Source organism: Columba livia, chromosome 25 (assembly GCF_036013475.1).
Source record: "Columba livia isolate bColLiv1 breed racing homer chromosome 25, bColLiv1.pat.W.v2, whole genome shotgun sequence".
Lineage (NCBI taxonomy): Eukaryota > Metazoa > Chordata > Aves > Columbiformes > Columbidae > Columba > Columba livia.
In genome coordinates, this window is record NC_088626.1 from 5,944,573 (window position 1) to 5,964,041 (window position 19,469).

The following is a 19,469-nucleotide window of genomic DNA, read 5'->3' on the forward strand; positions in this document are numbered from 1 at the left end:
CTAAAAAATGAAGAGCTGGCAGCGGCCTCACAAATCATGTCTGAGCACCGAGTCCTCCTCTTGCAGTCATCTGCCCTCCCTTCCTTCCAGGTGCCGCCGTCGACACGCGGAGAACTTCCCAGACCTACAGCTGCGAAGGGAATTGGATCTGCTGGGCTTTACGGCTGCTTCATGCGTTCAACCCTCCTGAGGCTGTTCTGCAGGTATGGCAGCAGAAATCCTCAGTGCTGGTTTCCTTCCTTCCTGAGAACTTGGGGACTGAGCTCAGGAGCATTTCCCAGCTGCAGCAGACTCCACAGACACCCCGGTGCCTGCGCTGCAAGCCCCGGGGGCAGTTGTGTTGGCCCCAGCGCTCTCTCACGCTTCATTTCTCTGCTGTTCTGGTTGCAGCTGGGTGTTTCCCCAGGGAACTGCTGGCCTTTCCAAGGATGTCAGGGCCAGGTGGTCATCCGGTTGCCAGCATGAGTCCATCTGAGCACCGTCACCGTGCAGCACGTCTCCAAGGAAGCCTCTCCCTCTGGGTCCATCATCAGCGCCCCCAGAGATGTTGTCGTCTTTGTAAGTCTCTGCTGGGCACTTCTGCCTGGGATCTGGCCCTGGGGCAAAGCCGTGACAGCGACTTTGTGCATCCTCGGAGGTTTGTTCCCCGCTTTCTCCTGAGCCCGGCCGTGCCCTGGCATGATACTTCAAGGGCTCCAGAGGTTTCCTCCCTCTCAAGACTTATTCTGGCCAAAGCACCTCAGGGTTCTTCACCAAAACTCCAAGCAGAGGCTGAGCTCCAGCCCAACCAGCGCCAGACGAGTGCTGGAGTCCGAGGAGAGGCTGGGAACAGGACGGGGCTGATCCAGCACGTACGTCCTCTCAGTGGACGTCGTCCAGTCTCTTCTTGAACACTGTCAGGCTTGGGGACATGACACCTCCCTGGGGAGCCTGTTCCAGTGTCCAGCAGCTCTGGGTGAAGAACCTTTTCCTCATGTCCAACTGACCCTCCCCTGGGACATCGTCCTCCCATTCCCTCGGGTTCTTTCATTGGTCACCAGAGAAAAGAGCTCAGCCCTGCCCCTTCAGCTCCCCTGCTGAGGAACCTGCAGCCCCATGAGCTCTGCCCTCAGTCTCCTCTTCTCCAGGCTGAACAAACCCAGGGACTTCAGCTGCTCCTGATAGAGCTTCCCCTCCAAACCCTTCACTAACTTCGTAGCCTCCTCTGGACACTCTGCAGTAGCTTTATATCCTTTTCTCCTGTGTCCTCAGCCCTGCACACAGTGAATGCCCCCGGTGAGGCCGCCCCAGCGCAGAGCAGAGCGGGACAATCTCATCCCTGCCCGGCTGGCCGTGCTGTGCTGGATGCACCAGGACACAGGTCCCTCTTGGCTGCCGGACACACTGGTGGCTCATGTTCAACTTGCTGTTGACCAGAACCACCAGGTCCCTCTCTGCAGAGCTGCTCTCCAGCACCTCGTCCCCCAATCTGTCTGTACAGCCAGGGTTGCCATGTCCCAAGTGCAAAATCCAGCACTTGCTCTTGTTGAACTTCATGTGGTTGGTGATTGCCCAGTTCTCAAATTTGTCCAGATCCTGGGATAAAAGTCGAGGCTGGTCTATACCTTCTGAGCTGTAGGCTGAGCTATTACACCAGTATAGACTGGCCACATACATGCTGTGGGTAGAGTTCCTTTTTGCTAAATCTTATTTCTTTACCATATCCTGGGACAGGTAAGCAGGGGTGGCAGTGCAGTCTGAGGCACTGGGCTCAGCCTAGAATTACAAGAAGCCCGCCCTGACTGATGCAGTAAGAAGGGAAACAGAAAAGGAGCTCGGCAAAGGCAGCCATTAAAGTAGCAGATGAAAGCCGGTCACTGCCACACACGAGGTGGGAAGAGGTGGGCTGGAGAGCCAGAGGGCTCTGCTGTCAGCGCTGGCAACAGGTCAGCAGCAGCTCCTCTGCAGAGCAGGTAACGTGCATTGGAGTCTTTCCAAAGGCCTTTGAAACTGCTGTGAACTGGGGCCCTGTGACAGTGTGGTGAGGCCATCAGCCTTGCAGCTCTGCAGCAGTTCAGAGTCACTGAAACACTCCTGGTGGCAAATGCTGTTTGTGGGCTTCATTTTGGGTCTTTTTTAGTCATTTTGTTGAGGTACAATTATTTATTTGGAATCAGGTGACGGCACTGGCGCTCATCTTCTCTTTCTGGAGCACATCCTGATATCCTTTGTCATCCAGAGCTTTGCCCTCTGTTCCTGAGAGGAGCGCTGGCCGCAATGGGGAATGACTCTGGTGAGTAGCAGTGTCACCAGCAGCCTCAGGCTTTGTGAATCCCCAAAGGCAATAGATGTGGCTGGTGCTCCATCCCTGAATGCTGATGTGCTGATGGCCTGGAGGGAATTCTGGGGCATTTCTTGAGAGCAGCCAGACTTACCAAGGTGTTCTCAATTAGACACAGCGAAATGTGTTTTGTCACTCCCTACCACTATGTACGGAGTTTGAAAGGCGTTGTTCGCAGCAAGATCTGATGTCAGTAGGGTTACTTTCTGTGCCAGGTACTTGCTTTTTCAAGTTACAGTCAGGAAAAGGGAAAACTTGACCTGGTAATGCAATTCATGGCTCTAGAGGGAAAGAAAGCACAGAAACCAGTGGGGGTTTGTTGGACTTTCAGCCAAGCAGGGAGCAGGGGAACATGCTGTTTTCCAAAACGGTTTCTTGAGCAGCAAATTTCAATGGCCGTGTTAGGCTTGCTGCAATGTTTCTGTGCCGGAGGTTTGACCTGGTTGTCCTGGGTGCTCCTGTAGAGAACTCGACTTTTAAAACGTGCTTTCCTGAAGCAGTGTCATCACATCTCTCTTCCAATGTGGTTTCTTGGCAGTCGTTGCTGAGGGAATGGCTCCGCCGCAGAGGATCCTCTTTCCCCCAGAGAAGATTTGCATGGCCTGGCAGCACAGCCAGAGAGCTGGAGCGGGACTGCACAACCTGGGCAACACGTGCTTCCTCAACTCTGTCCTGCAGTGCTTGACCTACACCCCCCCTCTGGCCAACCACCTGCTCTCTGGGGAGCACAGCCGGGCCTATCAGTACTTTTGGGAACATTTCCTTGTACACCTGTTGGGCATTGCCCAGAATCTGGAGCTGATTTAGGAGAAAAGCAGCCCTTCCTTGTACAGGGCTGTTCTTTGAACATGCAAGCGTAGAAGCCGCTTGTTGTATCTGGATGTGTTCATCTTCAGAAAGACACTTCATTCTGTCTCACTCCACATTCCTGCAAATTAAACTCCTTCGCTTATTGCACAGAAAACTTTCATCAGTTCTGCATCCCTCTGAAGAACGTTTTCTGTGCACTAAAATGTCCTGTGCTTGTTGGGACACTGGCACCTTGGGACAAGAGGAGTGGACACCCTTCATAGAACTTCAAGATCTCCATTAGCTTTCCCATCACTGTGGATATTTTGCTGACCTGTGGAGCTTCCCTCTCTCCCTCTTCAGGCAGCCAGGAAGGCTTCTGCGTGATGTGCAGAATGGAAGCGCGTGTTAACGAGGTCCTGCATTCCTCAGCCAGTGCCATCGAGCCTTGAGCGGTTGCCAGAGTCCTCACCCATAAGCCATTTCAGGTACTTTGCAGTGACCACGAGATGGTGGAGTTCAGCATCTTGGGTGGCAGGAACAGAATAGCAAGTAGAATTGCAACCCTGGACTTTAGCAGGGCTAACTTTGGCCTTTTCAAGCAATTGCTGGGGGAAATCCCATGGGCAAGACTGCTTGAAGGAAAAGGGGCCCAAGATAGCTGGATTGCATTCAGAGACTGCTTCTTCCACGCTCAGGATCAGAGCATCCCCACACGAAGGAAGTCAAGGAAGGGAGCCAGGAGGCCTGCGTGGTTGAATAGGGATCTGTTGGGTATGCTCAAGCAGAAAAGGAGAGTTTACAGGTTGTGGAAGCAGGGGCTGGCCACTTGGGAAGAATATAAGGCTGCTGTTAGAGGATGTAGGAAGGCAGCTAGGATAGCCAAGGCCTCCTTAGAATTACAGCTGGCGAGAGGGGTCAAGGACAGCAAAAAGAACTTTTACAAATACATAGCTGATAAAACTAATACCAGAGGCAATGTAGGCCCACTAATGAACGGGGTGGGTGCCCTGGTGGCAGAAGATACAGAGAAGGCAGAATTACTGAATGCATTCTTTGTCTCTGTCTACTCTGCCGGAGGCTGTCCTGGGGAGGCCTGTACCCCTGAGATCCCAGATGAAGCCAGGTCAATGGAGGAGTTTGCTTTAGTTGATGAGGACTGGGTTAGGGAGCAATTAAATAGTCTGGACATCCATAAATCCATGGGTCCAGATGGGATGCATCCGCGGGTGCTGAGGGAGCTGGCTGAAGTCATTGCTGGACCGCTCTCCATCATCTTTGCCAAGTCTTGGGAAACAGGAGAGGTGCCAGAGGATTGGAGGAAAGCAAATGTCACTCCGGTCTTCAAAAAGGGCAAGAAGGAGGACCCGGGTAATTATAGACCGGTCAGCCTCACCTCTGTCCCTGGGAAAGTAATGGAACAGCTAATCCTTGGTGCCATCTCAAGGCATATCAAGGATAAGAGGGTTATTAGGGGCAGTCAGCATGGCTTTACCAAGGGTAAGTCATGCTTGACCAACCTCATAGCCTTTTATGAGAATGTAACAAGGTGGATGGATGATGGCAGAGCGGTGGATGTGGTCTACCTTGACTTCAGTAAAGCCTTTGACACAGTCTCCCACAGCATCCTCACAGCTAAGTTGAGGAGGTGTGGTCTAGACAATAGACGAGTGAGGTGGGTTGCAAACTGGCTTAAGGAGAGAAGCCAGAGAGTGGTAGTCAGTGGTGCGGAGTCTAGTTGGAGGCCAGTATCTAGTGGAGTGCCTCAGGGGTCAGTGCTGGGGCCAATATTATTCAATATATTCATTAACAATTTAGACGAGGGAATAGAGTGTACTATCAGCAAGTTTGCTGATGACACTAAGCTGGGAGGTGTGTCTGACACACCAGAAGGCTGTGCTGCCATCCAGCGGGACCTGGACAGGCTGGAGAGTTGGGTGGGGAATAACCTGATGAAATTTAACAAGGGAAAGTGTAGAGTCCTGCATCTGGGCAGGAACAACCCCAGGTTCCAGTATAGGTTGGGAAATTACATATTAGAGAGCAGTGTAGGGGAAAGGGACCTGGGGGTCCTGGTGGACAACAGGATGACCATGAGCCAGCACTGTGCCCTTGTGGCCAGGAAGGCCAATGGCATCCTGGGGTGTATTAGAAGGGGGATGGCTAGTAGATCGAGAGAGGTTCTCCTTCCCCTCTACTCCGCCGTGGTGAGACCACATCTGGAATATTGTGTCCAGTTCTGGGCCCCTCAGTTCAAGAAGGACAGGGAACTGCTGGAGAGGGTCCAGCGTAGGGCAACGAAGATGCTGAAGGGAGTGGAGCATCTCCCTTATGAAGAAAGGCTGAGGGAGCTGGGGCTCTTTAGTTTGGAGAAGAGGAGACTAAGGGGGGACCTCATTAATGTTTATAAATATCTAAAGGGTGAGTGCCATGAGGATGGAGCCAGGCTCTTCTCGGTGGCAAACAATGATAGGACAAGGGGTAATGGGATCAAGCTGGAACACAAGAGGTTCCGCTTAAATTTGAGAAAAAACTTCTTCTCAGTGAGGGTGACAGAGCACTGGAACAGGCTGCCCAGGGAGGTTGTGGAGTCTCCTTCTCTGGAGACATTCAAAACCCACCTGGACATGTTTCTGTGCGACCTCACCTGGGCGTTCCTGCTCCAGCAGGGGGATTGGACTAGATGATCTTTTGAGGTCCCTTCCAATCCCAAACATACTGTGATACTGTGATACTGTGATATGTTTTTTGCCATTCCTGTAGGAGAGAACTAGTAACTTCTTCTTTCTTAGAAATTTCCAGCATGGCAGGCAGGAGGATGCCCATGAGTTCTTTGCACTGTGGATGCCATGCAGAGATCTTGTCTGAGTGGAAACAGCAAGTAAGCACAAGTAAATTGTCTTTCCAGCCTTCCGGAGCCCTTTGGACTCCTTGATGTATTCCCATCAAGGAAAATTATGCCCAGGGCTTTCAAAGCCAGACTCTTGGAGGAGATAATTCTCTGCCTTCCCATTTGTTTCCAGTGCAGTGGGTGTGAAGAGCGTAACCCGCCAGATTTACTTCTAGTTGGAGCTTGGTCTTACTCACCGCATCCCTGAACACTCTAACAGCCTGCTTGTATTCCTCCCAGGTGGTCTGTCCTTTTTTCCACATTACATAAACCTCCTTCCTCCACCTGAGTTTTGACAGGAGCTTCTTACTCACCTTTACTGGCCTCTTACTCCTATACTTGATTTCTTCCTTATAGGGATGCATTGGTGTTGCACTTGGAGGAAGTGATGTTTGAATATTAGCCAGCTCTCTTGGACCCTCCTACCTTCTGGAGCCCTGTCCCATGGGATTCTTCCAAGGAGGACCTTGAAGAGGCCAAATTTCACCCTGCTGAAGTCTATGGTTTTAGTCCTACTTCTTGTCCTGCTTCTTCCACACAGGATCTTGGACTCCACCATCTCGTGGTTGCTGCAGCCGAGACTGCCCCCAACTATGACATCTCCAAACCAGATCTTCTTGGTTTGTTAGGACAAGGTCCAGCAGCACACCTCTCCTCGTTGGCTCCTTGTCATGGTCCATTTGGTGATGGACTTGTGATCGTTCATTCAGCTTGATCTCAAAGTGCAAAATTAAGACAACCAAAATGCCAAGGTATTATAATTCAATCAAAGAGTGTTACTTTATTATTTTGTCCATAAAGTAGCACATGATAGCGTGAGTAGAGAAAAAGGGAAAGAAAAAAAAAAGAGGGAAAAAGAGGGTTGGTTACCACCACGGGTCCAAAGGCGTCCCTATGGTCCCAGGTTCCGAACTGCATCCTGCCGGTCCTCCGTCATGATCCGTGATCCTTTGGTGGGGAGATCTCAGTGATGTCCAGTCAGGAACCATCTTTATGCTTCTTCACCCCACCTCGCTCCCATTGTTTGAGGCCAATCTCCACCTTTGTTTCGCAATCCAGGCTTAACCGCACAGGCTTGAAGAATCTCCGCTTCACCTGCTAGAAGTCATCTGTGCCTGCGTGGCCTCACATTCAGGGGTCTCTTTCTGGTCCGTTGGGTGACCTCAAGACCCTCTGTGAGCCTCTGCACATGCTTCTCTTCATCAGCCTTTGTAAGAGGGAGGAGGTGGCTGTGGGAAACTGCAGCGGGTCCGTGGAATCCTTGACAGAAAATATGGGAGTAGAGATCAGCCTTGAAGATATTAAGTTTTACCCTTGAGAAGGATGGGAGTAAAGGAGTATCCGAAGATATGGAGTTGTACCCGTGAGAGAGAAGGGGATAGAAGAATAACATGGATGACAGAAAAATTAACCAATGAGATGTTAGTGCTGTAACTTGTAACCAATAGTGAAAAGACACATGAACTGGTAGAATTGTATAAAAATGCACTTGTAGCAATAAATGGCACCTATTACCTAACACTTTCATCTTGAAAGAATTTGGTCCATGTCGTTTGTCTGTCTCAACCGTGACATCTGGTGACCCCGACGTGATCCTGCCTGAAGAGGATCTCACATGACAAGGTGACAGCGTGAAGCTGTGAACAGCCGAAGAAGAGCTGTGGAGACGGAGCCCGGTACAGCTGATAAGAGCAGCCGAGGAGAGCTGCCGAAGATCCGGATCGTTGAAAAGAGACCTCGCTAAGGAGTGGGTGAGCTACCGGGAACATGGCGGGAAACTTATCTAAAGAAGAGGGTACTATATTATCCACATGGAAGCTGCTTCTGAAGAAGCAGGGTGTTAGCCTTCCGGAACTGACTTTAACAAAAATGTTACTATGGGGCAAAGCACAAGGTTTAGAGGTTAATCCTGTGACAGCATTTAGTGTGTCACAATGGATGGACTTGGGAGATAAACTGATAGTGCTACCCAAGGGTCCAAGGAAGCAACTGAGCTGTTAACGACGTGGCGCTTGTTATTAGATACTCTGAAAGAGTTAAAACAGCAACAGGCAGAGGCGGCGGAGGGGGATGGTCTTCCTGGCTCTCCTGGGCCAGATTCGGAGGAAAAGGCAAGATTAAGTACTACTCCGACCCCCCCTGTTACTAAAGATTCGTCAAAACCGCCCAAATCCATATTATCTGACACGGATAAGGATCCGCGGCACTTTCTTGGAAAGTTAAAAGGAGTAAAGGAGGAGCATACGTATGTGTGGCCCCAAGATCTGAAAAAAATTATGAAAGAGTCGTATACATGTGTGTGGCCCCAAGATCAGATAAAAGCTATGAAAGACTCACATGAAAAAACAGCGTTGGGTTATGTGTGATCTCGGGAGGGGCCCTTGGAGCACCGCTTAGAGCAGTGTGTTCAACCAACTGCTCCGCTGTCATCAATCACGGCTTGAACCTCTCCTCTACCATCATCAACCGCGGTTCTGCCGTCTGTGTCACCGCCATTAATCACAGTCCAACCCTCTGCCCCTCCGCTATCAGTCGCGGAAGAAAAAAATGGACATTTTTTTTCCTATCCCCCCTTATCTGAAGATTTGGGTGGGGAGGACCCCCCTGTGGTGAGCCAGACCGAGCCAAATAACGTAATTCCTGTAAATTTGGGTCCCCCCAGCCTGCCCCCGCCCCCCTCCCACGCTGCTGCAGAGCAAATTCCTGAGGGTGGGGGTAGAGTTTCGGAGCGTAAACCGAACTTACCAAAAAGTTGGGATTTACCCCCAGCTTCGATTACAGTTAGACCACGGGACCCTGTGTGTTTCTGGAAAAGGGTGAAGGAAAAAGCTATGGAGGTGGGGGACTGGGACTGATCTGAAAGTATATCAGTTCCTACCCCTGTTATTGAGGCGCCACTCATTGAACTTGTTGACTGTATGGCGTTTCCCGTCATATACCATAACCCTGCAGGGGGAGGGCCCCATGAGCACGTTTCTTATTCCTGGAAAGTAATTCGAGGTTTGCAAAAAGCCACTGCTCAGTACGGGCCTAACTCCCCTGCGGTTATGCAGCTGTTACGTTTGTTATCTATGGAAGCTATGACTCCCTACGATGTTTCTCAGTTAGCTCAGGTTGTTTTTCAACCCGTACAGCTCTCAGTGTTTCGAAGTATTTGGCAGCAAAGGGCTGAGGCACAAGCAGTGGTAAACGCACGCTTCCCAGAAACTGATCCCCGTTCTTCTACTGATGTGGATGTATTGATGGGTTCGGGGCAGTTTATTGATCCGCAACTTCAAGCGCAATGGCCTCCTCTAGTGCTTGAGCAAGTGAAGGCCATAGGGATCCAGGCTATAATTATAACAGCAGAGCTAGCAGAACCAAAACAGAGATATACTGATATCAAGCAGAGTCCTAAAGAGCCGTTTCTTTCCTCCGTTGAAAAATTACTAGCGTCTGTTGAACATCAGGTATTCGATGCGAATGTCCGGGGACTGCTAGTAAAACATCTAGCTCGTGATAATGCTAATATAGATTGCCAAAAAGTGATTGAAACTTTGCCAGGGGATCCAACTGCTTGTGCCAAGGTCGGTTCAGTGGAACATAAAATGACTGCACTTGCTGCTGCTATGGCAGCAGCTAAAACACAATATCAAAAGTGCTATGAACGCGGTCAGAATGGTCATGTAAGACTCATCAGTCCATGTAAAAACAAACAGGCTTCAAAAGCTGTACACACACCTGTCTATGATACAGCCTCAGTAACTTGCTTCAAATGTGGAAAAAAGGGACATTTTTCTAAGCAGTGCCATTCTAGGTATCATTCTAACAGACAGCTACTGCTGTTAGTAACAGAACCAGTTTTACAAAATGTTCCTGAAAGGATGAATCAGTTTTGTAAACTGTCCCTGAAAGGATGTTCAAGCATATCGTGTTCGAGTATACTCTTATCTTAACAACCTAGCTTTTATCTTAGCCTAAATACGCACAGAGTGAGGAGAAGTACATGCAGTATCTCCGGAGGTTGAGCAAGTCAGCAGTTATCTAGCTATAGAAGTAGTACGCCTGTGCAGTACCCAAAGGTCGAAGGGACAGAAGTGATGAAGACTACTTACTTCATCCTGAAGACCCCCTGAAAGACCACCAGAGGACACTGCACATTTTCAAAATAGTTCCAAGATGTTGCAGTCGAGGTTGCAGTCAATGTTGAGTAACCGTTACGTATCTTAATGAATATATGAATATGTATGTGAACGGACTGTATAAATACTCTGTAACTTAAACTGACCAGCGAAGCCAGCTTTGGGTGCGAACCCCTGGTTTCCCAACGCTGAAATAAAGCACCGCATATAACTACGCCCATGGTTATATGTCCTGATTGCTAACATTTTGGCGACCCAGGTGGGACTTCGTGGGCTGCTGAGGCGGATCGCATCTCGATCCTGCTCCAGCTAGCACCGAGGTATTCTTGGGGAGTGCATCGGACGCGACCGACCCTCTGCTGTTCACGACAGACCTCTGACTGGTAAGAAGGTGCTTTATCTGGATTATTGGGTACCCACCTGGTCTGGTTTTAGTCTGGTAGCCTGCTGGTCAGGCATCTGGTAGCCTGCCGGTCAGACGCGGCGAAAGCCATGCTCGGTTGGGCAGGGAGCTCCCGGGGTATTGCCTAGGCAGCCGACCGTTAGACAGAGGGAAACCTCTGCGGGCTCGGCATCTGGTCTGGTCTGGTTATTTGTGCCTCAGGCTCGGCACCTGGTCTGGTTTGGTAATTTGTGCGTACCTGGTCTGGTTATTTGTGCTGCTGAGCACCCGGTCTGTAGTTCTGGTGATTTAATCTGTATTTACTGTTGAAACCAGTGATTTGATCCGTGTTTACTGTTGTTCTGGTACCTGTGTTATCTTTCCGTGTTAGTTATCTGTATCCTTCTGTGCTGATATGTTCAATTCAAACGTATCGCCGTCAAATCGCTTACTGAAACATTAGAAGGAGGTGGGGTTTGGACAGTTTATGCATAAAAAGAAGTGCAATTGTGATCTGTTTGCATATTTGAACTCGGTATTCGGTTTGCGTGTCTGAGCTCAGTATTTTAGTTTGTATGTTTATATTTGGTACCAGAAGAATTTGTTTGGGGAAATAATTACAAAATAAGAACCGGTTCCGTTACTAAAGTGCCACCTTGCTCCCCCTTCAGATGCATCTGTACACATGAAAGTAAATTGAGTTAGCTGTATTGCAGTTAGTGTTGTTCTGTGGATAGACTGATTTGGATCTAAAATTAATGTCAGGGATTGATGCTTAATATGCTGTTTATTGACATTTGTAAGAAGTTACAAAAGGTAGGAGCTGAGGGATGTAACTATTGTTCAGCTAACTGGAATTACATATAAAGTTTATAATCTCAGGAATTAAATGAAGAGAGAAAAAGGGCAAAAGGAGTCCAAACCTGTGCCCGGCAGCTTCTCCTTGATAAATTGCGGAGAAAAAAAAAAAAGGTGAAAAGCTGACTGTCTGCTAAAGCGGTGAAAAAGGAGGGGGGAGCGGCAGCTGCTAGAGCTGGAGCTGCAGATCATCTCCTCCAGGCTCGCCGCCCGCGGGGGATGAAGCGGGGGGGGATCATCAAACGTAATAGCACCCCTTCGGCAGGCAGTAGGTGTGTGGGGGAACCAGTCTATGTAAAAGTTCCGTTTTCGCCATGGGATTTAGTAATCTGGAAGCAATCGGCTGGTCCTTATTGGGAAAATCCACATAAGGTTGCAATAATTAAGATGATAATTAAAATGCAGAATCCTGATTGGGATGATTTACAAGTGATTTTGGATACATTAATGGACCCTACACAAAAAGATATGGTTATACAGGTTGCGAGGGATAAAGTGAGAGAAGATATTCGGAATGGGAAAGTAGAGGCTAACGTTGATGAGAACTTTCCAAAAGAAGATCCCCGATGGAATTATAATACAGGAGGCGGGTTATGCCGTCTCCGGAGGTATCAGGATTGTTTATTGATTGGCATTCAAACTGCTATGCCGAAGCAAATGAATCGGTCAAAATTGTATAATGTGGTGCAGGAAAAGAATGAGTCTCCCTCGGCCTTTTTAGAAAGATTAAAAGAAGCTGCCAAAACCGGGATGCAAAATTTTTTAGTAGACACAGGGGCTACTTAGTCTGTACTGAATTCCTTACAGGAGGCGGTAGGTCACAGAGCTACAACAATTGTTGGTGCCACAGGGAAGGAGGAAGTACGGCCATTCCTACAACCTTTGGATTTGTGTTTTGGAGAAAAGGAACTAACCCACAAGTTCTTATATGTTCCAGACTGCCCAGTTTCCCTTTTAGGACGGGATTTATCGACCAAATTGGATGCCGTAATAATATTTGAGGATGGAAACCTGGTAGTGAAAATTCCAGAATCTAAGGTAGGACAAATTCTGTTATTAAAAGAAAACCTGGTAGTGAAAATACCGCAAGCAGTGGAGGAGGCTGTGATTCCTATGGTATGGGAGACTGACATACCTGGGAAATCAAAAACAGCCCAGCCCGTAAAAGTGGAACTGAAGGAAGATGCCAAGGCAGTACAGTTGAGGCAGTACCCACTGAAACTAGAAGCTAGGTTAGGAATAGTACCTCTAATTGAAAAGTTCTTGAAATATGGTATTCTAGAGGAATGTGAATCCGAATATAATACTCCAATTTTTCCAGTAAAGAAACCTGATGGTAGTTATCGATTAGTCCAAGATTTGCGGGCTGTAAACCAGATCACTAAGGACATTTATCTGGTAGTTGCAAATCCATATACCTTGTTAACATCTGTGAAAGAGAAATATAAATGGTTCACTGTACTTGATTTAAAAGATGCCTTCTTCTGCATACCCCTTGACCATGAAAGCAAAAAGCTATTTGCCTTCGAATGGGAAAATCCACACAATGGGAGGAAAACTCAATTAACCTGGACACGCCTTCCACAAGGGTTCAAGAACAGCCCAACCATCTTTCTAGCCAAGGAACTAGCCAAGGAACTAGCCAAGGAACTAGCCAAGGAACTCGAGGAATGGACTACAAAAGGTCGTATCATGATCCCTCGACAATGGTGTTAGTTGCTACAATATGTAGATGATATTCTGATTGCGACTGAGACACGAGAACTCTGCATCCAGGTAACAACTGAAATATTGAACCAATTGGGAATGAACGGGTACAAAGTATCGAAAAATAAAGCTCAGATTGCATCCGAGACTGTGATCTATTTAGGATGCGAGCTCTCTCAAGGACAGCGGAGGCTAAGCCTGAACAGGATACATGCTATTTGTGCTATTCCAGAACCACAAAACTTACGTGAGTTGGGATCTTTTTTAGGAATGACAGGATGGTGCAGACTCTGGATTATGGACTATGAGTTGATCGCCAAACCTTTGTATGAAGCACAAGGGAATAAAACGTTCAAGTGGGGAAAGCCACAACATGAGGCCTTCCAAAAGCTAAAACAGGCTTTGATGCAGGCACCTGCTTTGGGCCTGCTGGACTTGAGCAAAGACTTCCAGTTGTTTGTACACGACCGACAAAGACTTGCCTTGGGAGTATTAACCCAACGACTAGGATCCTGGAAAAGACCTGTTGGCTATTTTTCCAAACAGCTAGATCCAGTAAGTGCCGGGTGGCTGGCATGCTTACGGGCGGTAGCTGCTACAGTAATGCTGATCCAGGAGGTCCGAAAATTAACTATGGGAAAAAGGATAGAAGTGTTTGTATCCCATATGGTGACAACAGTATTGGAACAAAAGGGGGGCCATTGGCTTTCCCCAAGCAGAATGATGAAATACCAGATAATTCTGACAGAACAAGATGATGTTGTTCTAAAAACTACTAACCTAATGAATCCTGCTGAGTTTTTGGGTGCAGGTACTGAAGAAGGATATCTGGAACATGATTGTGTGGAAGTCATCGAGTACACCCATGCAAGTCGCCCTGATTTGAGAGACACCCCGCTGGCAGAAACTGACTGGGAACTCTGATGGAAGTAGCTTTGTGGAAAGTGGAGTACGGTGTGCAGGATATGCGATCACTACTGTCAAGACAGTAATTGAGGCCAAACCCTTACCACCAAACACCTCAGCACAAAAAGCGGAACTAATCGCCTTAACCAGGGCATTGGAACTCAGCGAGAACAAGGAAGTTAACATATGGACTGACTCAAAATATGCTTTCAGAGTTGTTCATGTGCATGGAGCCCTTTGGAAAGAGCGGGGACTGCTCTCTTCACAAGGAACAAACATTAAATACCAGAAGGAAATACTGAACTTGATTAATGCCATTTAGAAACCATCACAAGTTGCTATAATGCACTGTAAAGCTCATCAAAGTGGAACATCGAAAATTATTGGGGGAAATCGGCTTGCTGATCAAACAGCTTGGTCGGTGGCACGGCAAGTGAGAACAATGGTGGGTCTTGTCTCCCAGAAAGTAAGAGCAATTGATTTATTACCTTCAGAGCCACCTAAATATTCCATAGAAGATGAAAAACTGGCAAGTCTAGTAAGAGCCAGCAAGAATAATTCTGGGTGGTACGTAACCACCAATGGGCAAGTTGTGGTGCCAACCACTATTATGAGAGGAATACTTCAGACGGAACACCAGAAGTGTCACTGGGGTGCAGAAGCATTGGTAACTTATCTAAGAAAACAAATTATGTCGGTCCAGATGTTAACAATGGCAAAGTCCATTACAGCTAAGTGTGAAAGTTGCTTGAAAAATAATCCTCTAGTAAAAAGAAAAATAGAAATGGGGAAAATTAAGACAGGCACGCAACCCAGGGATTATTGGCAAATAGATTACGCGGAACTCCCCAGAACTCGTGGATATAGATATCTACTCGTTGTGGTGGATACCTTTTCTGGATGGCCAGAAGCTTTCCCTTATCGCACCAACCAAGCAAAGGAAACTGTGAAATGGTTATTAAAAGAAATGATCCCTAGATTTGGGGTACCAATAGGAATATAATCCGATAGGGGGCCCCATTTTGTGGCACAACTAGTAAAGGAGGTTAGCAGATGTTTAGGGATCCAGTGGGATCTGCATACTCCCTGGAGGCCCCAGTCCAGGGTAGAGAAAATGAACCAAACTTTAAAAAGACAACTAAGTAAGGTCTGTCAGGAGGCAAAGATTCAATGGCCGCAGGCCTTACCAATAGCATTGTTGTGTATCAGGATAAAACCTAAGAGCGGAATGTCAGTAAGTCCGTACGAAATTCTGTATGGCAAACCCTGTGAAGCACCCAACCCGAATCCAGAGGTCCGCATAAAGGGTAATCAGGACTTGTACAATTATGTGCTGTCTCTTGGCAGGGCACTGAATCGACTCTTATCTGCATTAGTGTGGAATTGACCACTGGCACTTGAAAATCCAGTACATAATATAGAACCTGGGGACACTGTATATGTGAAAAACTGGAATGAAGAGCCTCTGAGAGAACGTTGGGATGGACCCTACCAAGTACTCTTGACCACGTTTACCGCAGTTAAAGTTGCCGGAGTAGACTCCTGGACACATTACACCCATGTGAAGAAGGTTCCAAGAGCGTGGTCATCACATATCCTAGGTCCAACCACACTCAAGATTACATCGCAATAATGCCTGGTTTGCATTACCAAGCTTTGGTTTTGGTTATACCCCAAGTTTTTGTGCTTTTGAAAATTGGAGAGGGAAGTGCCACTCTATTCCACAAGGCCCCTGATAAACAGTGGGAAAGCTCGCCCGATGCATGGAAAATTTATAAATGCAAAAATGAGACTATTCGAATGGAATTGCAAATTAGGCCACGAAGAGCAGTAGATAGTAATGAAAGTACCCAGATACCACAGGTAGTACAAAGTGTACAAAATCAGTCAGAGAACCTAACAATAGGATTAATCCGAGACTTTGGCGAACACAAAATATCAGTAGCATCACTGCCTGCCTTCCCATACCAAAATCAGCTGAGGACCCAGTACAGTGGGGAATAATCGCTACTACCTTACCAGAAATAAACAGAACTAGTAAAATAGCATGTGAATCCCACACTAGAATAGAAGAAGTCCCAACTGAACAAAGGAGAAGAGAACGACAAAAAGGGAAAACGCCAGGACACAGGGCAGATTGTTTAAAATTACCTAAAGCAAGGTATATTACAATAGGACGATTCCACAATGTAGGATGGTGCTTCTATGACAAGTGGACCACTAAAATAGTGAATCAAAAGGTTGAACAGACCTACTGGGAATGTAAAGATCAGGATAACAAAAACATAACTGAATTATGGAACAATATGTGGACATTAAGTATTGTACAACAATACCAATACAGTGAAGCAATTCCGTGGTGCATATGGTGGTCCGATGTAACAGAAGGAATGACAGTACCATGGTGGAATTGCTCACGGCTGATAACTTGTCAAACAGACATTAAAGAGATACCTTTGTCCAGTGTCAAAGTAGCAGTGATTACAGGCTGCATTTGTCAGAAACAATTAGACTCACAGGCAGCCTTTAAAATTGGCATCGAAAAAGACAAAATTGACTGTAAAGGAGTTATAGGCAGTATGGGACATTTAGTTTGGGCCTTAAGTGATGGGACCTGGACTACACATTTGCCAATGCGAGGACCAATTAGAGAAATTACTTTGGGGTTGCCAACACTATGTCCCATTTGGAAAAGGTCACCTTTGAAAAATAGGCAAGAACTTTTACAGGTCAGACATAAACGGGAAATAAACGAGGATGATGTGTGGCATGAACCATCAAGCAATGTTAAATTTAGCCGGGCACTAGAATCTTTCTTTGCACCAATTGCAGCCTATAGGAATAGAGAAATGATTGATAAATTGATCGGGCAAATGGATCGATTGGCTAGAATAACTAAAAAAGGTTTTCGGGATCTCAATATACAATTACAAGCTTTGACTAAAACGACCTTGCAGAATAGAATGGCACTCGACATAATGTTGTTAAAAGAAAATGGCGTCTGTGGATATTTGAAAGACAGAATCGATCACTGCTGCATCCATATTCCAGACGTAACTTCAGAGGTTGAGAAAGACATTTCCGAGCTGACCCAAAGACAAGTGGAGCTGCAAAAGGAAAGACAAGATGCAGAACAGAGCTGGATAGAAGCTCTGTTGAATAAATTCGATTTAAACTTGGGAGGATGGGAAGTGTAGTTGTACTTGCAATTGTGATTGTTCTTCTTTGTTTGTTGTATGTAGGTATTAAGCGCAAACAAATTATTAGTCAAACAAATGCTAGGAATAATCACATTTTCAGTATCCTGAGTAGGAATTATGCTAATCCTATATTGGATAACCCTCCAGCTTATGAAGAGGCACGACTAGAACTATCACACCTGAAGGGAATTACCAATCAATAATCAAAGAAATTGATTGAGGTGAAAATGCATTGTCTAAGAATAGAAAAGCATTTTCAAAGGGGGGAAATGTTAGTAACCGAACCAATTTTACAAAATGTTCCTGAAAGGATGAATCAGTTTTGTAAACTGTCCCTGAGAGGATGTTCAAGCATATCGTGTTCGAGCATACTCTTATCTTAACAACCTAGCTTTTATCTTAGCCTAAATACGCATAGAGTGAGGACACTGCACGTGATCAAAATAGTTCCAAGATGTTGCAATCAATGTTGTAATCAATACTGAGTAACCGTTAACGTATCTTAATGAATATATGAATATGTATGTGAATGGACTATATAAATACTGTGTAACTTAAACTGACCTGCAAGCCAGCTTTGGGTGCGAACCCCTGGTTTCCCAGCGCTGAAATAAAGCACCGCATATAACTACGCCCGTGGTTATGTGTCCTGATTGCTAACAATGGAATCATAGAATAATTGTGGCTGGAAGAGACCCTTAGGATCATTGAGTCCAAACATAACCTAATTCTGGCACTAAACCATGTTCCTAGAGCCTCATCTGTATTTCTTTTGAACACCTTTCAGGGATGGTGACTCCACAACCTCACTGGGCAGTGTGCTCCATTGCTTCAAAACCCTTTCCCTGAAGAATTTCTTCCTCATATCCAATCTAAACCTTCTCATGTGCAACTTGAGGCCATTTCCTCCTGTCCTATCACTTGCTACTCGGGAGAAGAGACAACACCCTCCATGATAAAATCTCCTTTCAGGCAGCTGTGGAGAGTAATAAGGTCTCTCCTCAGCCTCCTGTTCTCAAGGCTGAACAGCCCCAGCTCCCTCAACCGCTCCTCATAAGACTGGTGCTCCAGACCCTTCACCAGCCTTGTCACCCTCCTCTGAACTCTCTCCAGCACCTCAATGTCTTCCTTGCCATGAGGGGCCTAAAACTGACCCCAGGATTCAAGGTGCAGCCTCACCAGTGCCCAGTACAAAGGGATGATCACTTCTCTAGTCCTGCTAAAGCTCTGATTGAATCAAGGCTTGAACACCTTGGTGTGACCCAGTTGGTGACAGGTTGGACTGCAGACTCATGAGGCCCCTTCAAACTCAGTTCTCTTATGATCCCATTGTGATGTTGGGCTCTGTTTCAGACTGGAGCAGAGCAGGCGATGATGGGGCAGGATCCACCTGTGCTGTAGGTGACCATCTAAACCAACATCTCAGCCAGTGAACCAGCCAACACCTCAGTGTGACTCTCTCTGGGCAACGTGTGAGGAGTCCTGGGCAGGGAAAGTTCAGAGGGCATGGGGCGCTGTGCAAGACACAACATGATCTTGGCTTCATTCCTGCAGGCCAATCAGATGTCAGTTAATGTCAATGAAAATTAAAATAAGTCTTTAGTGGGGTTTCTTTTCTTTAAAAATAAAAGAGTTTTCCAGAACTGGGCATGGGTTTAGGACACAAATGTCTTCAACTCCAGGGACACAAACACCTGGTGCCAGTGTAGATGCCCCGGGAACCCCTGCCCAGGCTCCACCTGCACTGCAAGGTGCTCTGGTCTCCCCAGGTCCTGTGTGACAGATGCCAATCCCAGGCCAGCACCTCAGGTACACTGGGGCCCTAAAATGGCCCTGGCTGTTTATGGTGAGACAGCTGATGACTGATGTCTGCCTGGAAACGTGCACTTTATTGTTGTTGTTTTATTTGTTTGTTTTGTTTTGTTTTTTGTTTGTGTGGCTTTGATTGTGTTTTGTTTTGTTTTGTTTTGTTTTGTTTTGTTTTTTAACATATTAATTAAAAAAATAAAAGGCCAAAAAGTGAATTACGGGGAAGGGTACTAAGGATAGGAGAAGAAATATTGGTCTTCCCCTGTACTTCTGTTACCAACACTCTAGTATTTCATCTCCCTCGTCATTCAGGAGTTCCCACCTCTCCTGATTAAATGTCCCTGTCAAAGGACAACTTTCCAGCAGACTGTGTGGACATTTGCCCTTCCCAGTGCTCTCAGGTTTCTCCTCCACTTGCTCTTTGGTCATTCAGTGGCCTCTCAACTGTCTGGTTTCTGCTTTGAGCTTCAGGGAGTTACAAACTTGC